Source organism: Heteronotia binoei, chromosome 5 (genome assembly GCF_032191835.1).
Source record: "Heteronotia binoei isolate CCM8104 ecotype False Entrance Well chromosome 5, APGP_CSIRO_Hbin_v1, whole genome shotgun sequence".
NCBI lineage: Eukaryota > Metazoa > Chordata > Lepidosauria > Squamata > Gekkonidae > Heteronotia > Heteronotia binoei.
The window spans coordinates 2,133,065-2,144,031 of record NC_083227.1 but is presented as its reverse complement, the minus strand read 5'-3'; positions in this window follow the sequence as shown (position 1 = coordinate 2,144,031).

Genomic DNA, 10,967 nt, shown 5'->3' with positions numbered 1-10,967 from the left:
CAATTAACAGGCAACCTTTATTACCTTTTATTGCTATCCAGACCAAATGGTCTTCCAATTTATTACCATCTGATCCTTTGTATCAGTTTACCCCGTTAACCCACCAACTACATGTGTTTCAGCTCACCGTACCCTCTCCCCTCGTCTGAAGAAGCCTGCAGGCACACGAAAGCTTCCATTCCGAATAAAACTTCGCTGGTCTTCAAGGTGCTCCCGGACCCCTGCTTTGTTCCACTGCTTCAGACCAACCCGGCCGCCCACCTAGATTTCTTCTATCTTGTGCAAAGAGAGCAACGGCTGGTGTTCTACCCGGATACTGATGACGCTACCCCTGATTGAATTCTCACTGGCGTTCCTCTGCGTCTGGACACCCAACTCCCCAGAACTTTAGAGGGGAAAGTCGCTCCCCTGCAGCGAACAGGCAAAGTTTCTTCCACTCGAGGAACAGGGGGGGTGGGGTTCTGTGGGGCAGCAGCAGCCATGGACCACGGACTGATCCTGCTAGAGATGCTGGTGGGGCTGGCGTGGACTTCCCAAACAGAGAGGAGGCTCAAGGCACCCGGTAAGGGGAGTTCCAGGGAGGGAGCACCTTTTCTCTGAGATGGGGAGGGGATTTGGACTCCCCCCCCCCCGCATTTCCCGGCTGGGTACTTTTTAGGCAGGTCACCTCGCCCAGGAGCCTGGAGAGGAGGCGGCTGAGAGGTGATAGGGTCACCATCTTCAAGTCCTTGAAGGGCTGCCCTATAGAGGATGGTGTGGAATTGTTTTCTGTGGCCCCGGAAGGTAGGACCAGAACCAATGGGTTGAAATTAAATCAAAAGAGTTTCCGGCTCAACATTAGGAAGAACTTCCTGACCATGAGAGCGGTTCCTCAGTGGAACAGGCTTCCTCCTTGGGAGGTGTGGGCTCTCCTTCCTTGGAGGTTTTTAAACAGAGGCTAGATGGCCATCTGAGAGCAATGAAGATCCTGTGAATTTAGGGGGAGGTGTTTGTGAGTTTCCTGCATTGTGAGGGAGTTGGATTAGATGACCCTGGAGGTCCCTTCCAACTCTATAATTCCTGACAGAGCAGTTCTTCAGTGGAACAGGCTTCCTCCTTGGGAGGTGGTGGGCTCTCCTTCCTTGGAGGTTTTTCAACAGAGGCTAGATGGCCATCTGACAGCGATGAAGATCCTGTGAATTTAGGAGGAGGTGCTTGTGAGTTTCCTGCGTTGTGCAGGGGGTTGGATTTAGATGACCCTGGAGGTCCCTTCCAACTCTATAATTCCGGACGGTTAGAGCGGTTCCTCAGTGGAACAGGCTTCCTCCTTGGGAGGTGGTGGGCTCTCTTTCCATGGAGGGTTTTCAACAGAGGCTAGATGGCCATCTGACAGCAATGAGGATCCTGTGAATTTAAAAAGGTAAAGGTAGTCCCCTGTGCAAGCATTTTTGACTCCAGGGTGACCGTTGCTTTTGCAACATTTTCACGGCAAACTTTTTACGGGGTGGTTTGCCATTGCTTTCCAAAGGTATTTGTGAGTTTCCTGCATTGTGCAGGGGGATGGACTAGATGACCCTGGAGGTCTCTTCCAACTCTATGGTTCTATGAATTGCCTACCCTCAGTGTTCCCTCTAAGTTTCAGAGCCTTGTGAGCAAAAATTCCACTTTGTGAGCTACTGGTATTAAAGTTGGCATTCAAGTTGTGAGCTGCTGCATCAATTATTGTGCTCTGGGGTCATCCTTCCTGAGCTAAGACAAAAAGTTTCCTGCATTGTGCAGGGGGTTGGACTAGATGAGCCTGGAGGTCCCTTCCAACTCTGTGATTCTAGGATTCTATCCTGTGAATTTAGGGGGAGGTGTTTGCGAGTTTCCTGCATTGTGCAGGAGGTTGGACTAGATGACCCTGGAGGTCCCTTCCAACTCTAGGATTCTATGATAACTGTCTTAGTGGGTCAGGACAAAGTCTGAGATGTGATGCTGGCAATAAAGTTGTCCCCAGGAGGAAAGGTCCTCTCCTCTGAGCTTCTTCCGAGGTGGCTGACAAGACCCTTCCTGAGGGAGGAATCCCAAGGCTGGGCTTCAAGCCGTCGCCCGGGGTTAAACAGAGACTCGGTCTTCCCCATTCATCAACACTTCTTTCGACCCCATCTTCTAATTTCAGTTCCTGTATCAACCTCCCCATCAGTGACAGTGCCCCCCACCCCCGCTGATTCATCCTTGTTGCATCTTTCAGCTTCACGGGGGTGCCTGTGTAGGGGGTGAACAGAGCGGTGGGCAGCCCTGGCTTTCCCACTCTTCCTCCACTTGCAGCTGCTGGAATGGCCTTGGGTCAGCCACAGTTCTCGCAGGAGTTGTCCTTGAAAGAGCAGCTGCTGTGAGAGCCCTCTCAGCCCCACCCACCTCACAGGGTGTCTGTTGTGGGGGAAGAAGATATGGGAGATTGTAAGCCTCTGAGTCTCTGATTCAGAGAGAAGGGTGGGGTATAAATCTGCAATTCTTCTTCCCCACCTCCTCCACTTGCAGCTGCTGGAATGGCCTTGGGTCAGCCAGAGCTCTCTTCTCTGGGAGAACCGGGTTGGATTCCCCACTCCTCCATTTGCAGCTGCTGGAATGGCCTTGCGTCAGCCAGAGCTCTCTTCTCTGGGAGAACCGGGTTGGATTCCCCACTCCTCCACTTGCAGCTGCTGGAATGGCCTTGCGTCAGCCAGAGCTCTCTTCTCTGGGAGAACCGGGTTGGATTCCCCACTCCTCCATTTGCAGCTGCTGGAATGGCCTTGCGTCAGCCAGAGCTCTCTTCTCTGGGAGAACCGGGTTGGATTCCCCACTCCTCCACTTGCAGCTGCTGGAATGGCCTTGCGTCAGCCAGAGCTCTCTTCTCTGGGAGAACCGGGTTGGATTCCCCACTCCTCCATTTGCAGCTGCTGGAATGGCCTTGCGTCAGCCAGAGCTCTCTTCTCTGGGAGAACCGGGTTGGATTCCCCACTCCTCCACTTGCAGCTGCTGGAATGGCCTTGCGTCAGCCAGAGCTCTCTTCTCTGGGAGAACCGGGTTGGATTCCCCACCCCTCCACTTGCAGCTGCTGGAATGGCCTTGGGTCAGCCAGAGCTCTCTTATCTGGGAGAACCGGGTTGGATTCCCCACTCCTCCACTTGCAGCTGCTGGAATGGCCTTGCGTCAGCCAGAGCTCTCTTCTCTGGGAGAACCGGGTTGGATTCCCCACTCCTCCACTTGCAGCTGCTGGAATGGCCTTGCGTCAGCCAGAGCTCTCTTCTCTGGGAGAACCGGGTTGGATTCCCCACTCCTCCAGTTGCAGCTGCTGGAATGGCCTTGTGTCAGCCAGAGCTCTTGTAGGAGCTGTCCTTGAAATGGCAGCTGCTGTGAGAGCCCTCTCAGCCCCACCCACCTCGCAGGGTGTTTGCTGTGAAGGGAGAAGACATAGGAGATTGTAAGCTGCTCAGAGTCTCTGATTCAGAGAGAAGGGCGGGTTATAAATCTGCAATTCTTCTTCTTCTTGGTCAATTCCTGGGGTTTGGGGGAGAGGGATGGCCGGGGAAGGGGAGGGGTGGGTCAAGGGAGGGTGACACCATGGAAAGGGGAAACTGATCTTGTTGGTTTTGAAGTCCCTTGTCATTACGGGAGATCTCCAGGCCCTTCCTGGGGATTTAGCAACACAAAGAGTAACGTTGAAAGGAAAAGAGAAAACAAGCCCTACGGCAGCCAACGAAAAATCAGCCTCAAGGATGAAAATATAAAATTTATCAAACAATTCAAGCAGAAGTGCAAAAAAATCACCCGGAAACCCAGTCCTTTCAATTTATAACAGAAGTTCATAGTCTTTATAGTGGAGATCCGGGAAAGGAGTTGGCGAAGTCGTGAATGGGGAGTCCGATGCTCCAGAGATTGCTTTCAATACAAGCTGCAAAAAACACTCACAATTTTACAAGAGGCACAAGGCACAAACGGCCGTCTGAATGTTGGAGCTTCATGCCTCTTGTAAAATCCTGAATGTTTTTTGCAGCTTGTGAAAGCCTTCGGTGGAACAGGGCGACACGCACCTCCCTGTTGCGTTCTCGTGCTGCGCTGCCATGTGTTGAAAGCAATCTCTGGAGCATCGGACTCTCCTTTCACGGTTTTGCCAACTTCTTTCCCGGATCTCCACCGTAAAGGCTATGAACTTCTACTATGAATTGAAAGGACATTGGGTTTCCGGGTGATTTTTTGCACTTTTGCTTAAACTGTTAGATAAACTTTATATTTTCATAATTGTGGCTGGGGATTGGCAGCACTCCTGAATAGAGAGGGGCCGGGGGAGGGCACACTCAGGGTGGGGGTCCTTCTCTTCTCTTCTCCCTCCCTTCCCCTACTCTTTGAGAGTGTCTCCTCCATGGGTCCAATCTCTAAGCCCAGGGGTGCGGCCAGGAAGGGAGGGGGGCTTTGGCTGTGGGGGGTGTTGAGGGGGCACCGCTCCAACCAGGAGGTCTCACTGCGCCCCCTCACCCTGTTTTGCCTCCCTCCCGGGGCAGCCGCCCATTTCCTTATGCAGGAGAAGTACGAGTGCCACTTTCTGCCCGACGGGGCAGCCCCAAGGGGTGAGGTCCGGTTCCTCTTCCGCCACTTCTGGGACCGGCAGGAGGTGCTGCGCTTCGATAGCCGCCAGGGGTACTTCCAGGCCCTCTCCCCGCTGACCGAGCCCGAGGCCCGGGGCTGGAACCGCGACCCACAGACCCTGCGCTACTACCGGGCCGCCCAGGAGCGCTTCTGCGGCCACAACTACGGTGCCGCCCGGGAAGCCCAGGTGCTGGGCAGGACAGGTGAGCCCGGAGGGGGGAGGAGGAGCGGCCGGAGGCAGCAGCTGTTGATTGTGCCCGCTTGCAGGTTGGCACCCACAGAAGGCCCTGCTGGTCTGAGCCAAGTGGGCACTTTCCATGGGAGCGGGAATGGTGGGCCCACAGAAAGGGATGAAGGGCTTTGGCGTGCGACAACCGGGACCTTCCACCCAATCCCTGGATATAAGAACATCAGAGAAGCCATGTTGGATCGGGCCAGTGGTCCATCCAGTCCAACACTCTGTGTCACACAGTGGCCAAAAACCCAGTTGCCATCAGGAGGTCCACCAGTGGGGCCAGGACACTAGAAGCCCTCCCACTGTGCCCCCCCCCACAAGCACCCAGAATACAGAGCATCACTGCCCCAGACTGAGAGTTCCAATAATATGCAGTGGCTAATAGCCACTGATGGAACTCTGCTCCATATGTTGATCCATTCCCCTCTTGAAGCTGGCTATGCTTGTTTCCCACCTGGAGGTTACAGACCTTGAGTACTAGTTGAAGAGAACGTTTATTGCTTGATCCTGTTCAGTGCATAAATAGGACCCAAGATGGATGTTTTTACACACATTAGGAGCCCATCGGTCCTTAATTTGGAACAAGGCTCCATAAGAACATAAGAGAAGCCATGTTGGATCAGGCCAGTGGCCCATCCAGTCCAACACTCTGAGTCACATAAGAACATAAGAGAAGCCATATTGGATCAGGCCAGTGGGCCATCCAGTCCAACACTCTGAGTCACATAAGAACATAACAGAAGCCCTGTAGGATCAGGCCAGTGGCCCCTCCAGTCCAACACTCTGTGTCACATAAGAGCATAAGAGAAGCCATGTTGGATCAGGCCGATGGCCCATACAGTCTAACACTCTGTGTCACATAAGAACATAAGAGAAGCCCTGTTGGATCAGGCCAGTGCCCATCCAGTCCAACACTCTGTGTCACACAAGAACACAAGAGAAGCCATGTTGGATCAGGCCAGTGGCCCATCCAGTCCAACACTCTGTGTCACAGAAGAACATAAGAGAAGCCCTGTTGGATCAGGCCAGTGCCCATCCAGTCCAACACTCTGTGTCACATAAGAACATTAGAGAAGCCCTGTTGGATCAGGCCAATGGCCCCTCCAGTCCAACACTCTGTGTCACATAAGAGCGTAAGAGAAGCCCTGTTGGATCAGGCCAGTGGCCCATCCAGTCCAACACTCTGTGTCACAAAAGAACATAAGAGAAGCCATGTTGGATCAGGCCAATGGCCCATCCAGTCCAACACTCTGTGTCCCATAAGAACATAAGAGAAGCCCTGTTGGATCAGGCCAGTGGCCCATCCAGTCCAACACTCTGTGTCACATAAGAACATAAGAGAAGCCATGTTGGATCAGGCCAATGGCCCATCCAGTCCAACACTCTGTGTCACATAAGAACATGAGAGAAGCCATGTTGGATCAGGCCAATGGCCCCTCCAGTCCAACACTCTGTGTCCCATAAGAACATAAGAGAAGCCATGTTGGATCAGGCCAATGGCCCATCCAGTCCAAAACTCTGTGTCACATAAGAACATGAGAGAAGCCATGTTGGATCAGGCCAATGGCCCCTGCAGTCCAACACTCTGTGTCCCATAAGAACATAAGAGAAGCCATGTTGGATCAGGCCAATGGCCCATCCAGTCCAACACTCTGTGTCCCATAAGAACATGAGAGAAGCCATGTTGGATCAGGCCAATGGCCCATCCAGTCCAACACTCTGTGTCACACAGGGGCCAAAAAAGCAGGTGCCATCAGGAGGTCCACCAGTGGGTCCAGGACACTAGAAGCCCTCCCACTGTTGCCCCCCCCAGCACCATCTGTCAAGTGCTGCAGTTCTTCACCAATCACTACTCCTTCATTTTATGAAAGGATTTTATTTGAATTAGCAAAGACATTATAGACAGACGAGTCTTTGCTAAAGCTGAAGGCAAAGACCTCTCCCCACCTAGATATACCTTGGTTCATCCCTTACATGTTTCAAAAGCCAAAGTGCCAAAATCTACCAGTCATTATGTCCCCCCCCTTCCCCAGTTAACTATACCTCCCTTCGTCTAGACGAAGCACTTGAGAGTCTTTGTGAACCGTTAATGCCTGTGTGACCTTGGAAAGCTAGAAGCTCTGTTGTCAGGGTGGAAAGATACATGATATGCTGCAGTCCTAACAGACCAGTGTGGGAGAGCAAGGAAATATGTGCAAAGCAGGACCCAAGGTTACTACAGGTTATGCAGAAGCATGGTTTCCCTCCCCCCCCTAGGGTGGCCAGATCGTCCCGGGCTCCCGGGATTGTCCCTCCCCCGCGGCCAAATCCCGCCTCCCGGCTTAGCTATCCCGGGACCATTAAAAGTCCCGGTTTAGCTAAAATGGATACAATGGTGAGGGCTCCAAGTTAGCTGCCAGCCTGCCCAGCCACTGGGAAGCAGTCTTGAAGTGGTCTGGGGGCGTGGCAGGCAGCTAGGGGCCCTCACCATTGGTCCGTGGGACGTGGCTGCCCACCCCCGCTGCGCTGGCCGCTCCGCCCCCTCCCGCCCCCGGCCCACTCACCTGCTCGGCGGCTGGGCCTGCAGGCCCAGTTCGCCGAGCGATCCCCGGCCGCGGCGTAGCTGCGCTGGCCGCTCCGCCCCCTCCCGCCCCCGGCCCACTCACCTGCTCGGCGGCTGGGCCTGCAGGCCCAGTTCGCCGAGCGATCCCCGGCCGCGCGTAGCTGCGCTGGCCGCTCCGCCCCCTCCCGCCCCCGGCCCACTCACCTGCTCGGCAACTGGGCCTGCAGGCCCAGTTCGCCGAGCGATCCCCGGCCGCGCGTAGCTGCGCTGGCCGCTCCGCCCCCTCCCGCCCCCGGCCCACTCACCTGCTCGGCGGCTGGGCCTGCAGGCCCAGTTCGCCCGAGGGATCCCCGGCCGCGCGTAGCTGCGCTGGCCGCTCCGCCCCCTCCCGCCCCCGGCCCACTCACCTGCTCGGCGGCTGGGCCTGCAGGCCCAGTTCGCCGAGCGATCCCCGGCCGCGCGTAGCTGCGCTGGCCGCTCCGCCCCCTCCCGCCCCCGGCCCACTCACCTGCTCGGCGGCTGGGCCTGCAGGCCCAGTTCGCCGAGCGATCCCCGGCCGCGCGTAGCTGCGCTGGCCGCTCCGCCCCCTCCCGCCCCCGGCCCACTCACCTGCTCGGCGGCTGGGCCTGCAGGCCCAGTTCGCCGAGCGATCCCCGGCCGCGCGTAGCTGCGCTGGCCGCTCCGCCCCCGGCCCACTCACCTGCTCGGCGGCTGGGCCTGCAGGCCCAGTTCGCCGAGCGATCCCCGGCCGCGCGTAGCTGCGCTGGCCGCTCCGCCCCCCTCCCGCCCCCGGCCCACTCACCTGCTCGGCGGCTGGGCCTGCAGGCCCAGTTCGCCGAGCGATCCCCGGCCGCGCGTAGCTGCGCTGGCCGCTCCGCCCCCTCCCGCCCCCGGCCCACTCACCTGCTCGGCGGCTGGGCCTGCAGGCCCAGTTCGCCGAGCGATCCCCGGCCGCGCGTAGCTGCGCTGGCCGCTCCGCCCCCTCCCGCCCCCGGCCCACTCACCTGCTCAGCGGCCTGCCGGCCCAGGCCGAACGATCCTCGGCGTCGCCTGGCTGCGCTGGCCGCGCGGCCCGCGCTGCCCCGCTCACCCGGCGGCTGCTGGGACCTTCCATCGAGCAACACATCAAGTAGGTAAGTGTAATTATTTCATTTCCTCTCTCCCATTTCTAGTATCCTGGCTCTAATTTTCTCTCTTCTCATTTCCTCTCTTCTTCTTCCTCCCCTTCTAGTGTTCTGGCCCCATTGATAGATCTCCTGATGGCAGTGGTGCCTAGATTTTTTTTGCTTCTGTGTGGCAGAGTTTTGGACTGGATGGGCCACTGGCCTGATCCAACAGGGCTTCTCTTATGTTCTTATGTGACCAGAGAGTGGTGGACTGGAGAGGCCATTGGCCTGATCCAACAGGGCTTCTCTTATGTTCTTCTGTGACACAGAGTGTTGGACTGGAGGGGCCACTGGCCTGATCCAACAGGGCTTCTCTTATGTTCTTATGTGACACAGAGTGCTGGACTGGAGAGGCCATTGGCCTGATCCAACAGGGCTTCTCTTATGTTCTTCTGTGACACAGAGTGTTGGACTGGAGGGGCCACTGGCCTGATCCAACAGGGCTTCTCTTATGTTCTTATGTGACACAGAGTGCTGGACTGGAGGGGCCATTGGCCTGATCCAACAGGGCTTCTCTTATGTTCTTATGTGACACAGAGTGTTGGACTGGAGGGGCCACTGGCCTGATCCAACAGGGCTTCTCTTATGTTCTTATGTGACCAAAGAGTGGTGGACTGGAGAGGCCATTGGCCTGATCCAACAGGGCTTCTCTTATGTTCTTATGTGACACAGAGTGTTGGACTGGATGGGCCACTGGCCTGATCCAACAGGGCTTCTCTTATGTTCTTAAGTGTGACATAGAGTGTTGGACTGGATGGGCCACTGGCCTGATCCAACAGGGCTTCTCTTATGTTCTTATGTGACGCAGAGTGTTGGACTGGATGGGCCACTGGCCTCATCCAACAGGGCTTCTCTTATGTTCTTATGTGACATAGAGTGTTGGACTGGATGGGCCACTGGCCTGATCCAACAGGGCTTCTCTTATGTTCTTATGTGACGCAGAGAGTTGGACTGGATGGGCCACTGGCCTCATCCAACAGGGCTTCTCTTATGTTCTTATGTGACATAGAGTGTTGGACTGGATGGGCCACTGGCCTGATCCAACAGGGCTTCTCTTATGTTCTTATGTGACGCAGAGTGTTGGACTGGATGGGCCACTGGCCTGATCCAACAGGGCTTCTCTTATGTGACAATACTGACTTTGGTGGACCCAAGCACTGATTCAGTGTAAGGGAGCTTTGTGTTTGTGTCTTCTAGTGCAATTTTGTTCTCAGATCCTGTATTTACTTCATCAGTATATGGGATAAGGCACTTTCTCAACTGTGCTGCATAAATCAGCCTATTTATTTTGTCCTGTTGGCTCTGTTGGCTCTATCTGCGCCACCTTCATCACTTTCGGGGTGTGGATCCCCCAGTGGAGTGGTCTCCCGACTCCCTCCGCCGGCTGTTTCTGATAGCCCTGCGCCCCCTCTTTCATTTGATATGTGTCCCGTGCGGGTGCCACCCTCCCGCCGGGAGATGCCGCAAAATGAGCCCCCTTGAGGCTTATGGCGGCAGGGCTCGGGGGAAGCGAGCTAGACTGCTGTTCTTTTGAGGGGTTATAGAGTGTTTCGAGCCCGTCCCTGTGGCATCGGTCCCATCATTGTGGGGCCCAGGGGGCCGGTGCAGCGGCACGCTGAAGCAGCCTGTCGGTCACTTCCAGGTTCCTGTCCTGCATCTCGACCTGTGTTATTAGTGACAGGCTGCTTCGGTGTGCCGCTGCGCCGGCCCCCTGGGTCCCACAACGATGGGACTGATGCCACAGGGACGGGCTCGAAACACTCTATAACCCCTCAAAAGAACAGCAGTCTAGCTCGCTTCCCCCGAGCCCTGCCGCCATAAGCCTCAAGGGGGCTCATTTTGCGGCATCTCCCGGCGGGAGGGTGGCACCCGCACGGGACACATATCAAATGAAAGAGGGGGCGCAGGGCTATCAGAAACAGTCAGCGGAGGGAGTCGGGAGACCACCCCACTGGGGGATCCACACCCCGAAAGTGATGAAGGTGGCGCAGATAGAGCCAACAGAGCCAACAGGACAAAATAAATAGGCTGCATTATGCAGCACAGTTGAGAAAGTGCCTTATCCCATATACTGATGAAGTATATACAGGATTTGAGAACAAAATTGTTTCCGGCGGTGATATTTGGGGGATTTTTGGGGACGTCACAGGAAGTGCTGTGAAGTCACTTCCTGTTTCCGGCAGGTGACGCGGGGGAAATGATGTCACAGGAAGTGATGCCACTTCCTGTTTCCGGTGGTGGCATGACATCACCGGAAGTGACGTCACCGGAAGTGACGTCACTTCCTGTTTCCGGCGGCGCGCGCGCGCACCCCCCCCCCACCCCCCCCCTCAGTGTCCCTGGCTGGCCTTCAGACATTATGGTCACCCTACCCCCCCCCCTCCACCTCCAGAATCATGGCAAATGGCAGTCTTGACTCCATCCTGGAATCTGCTTT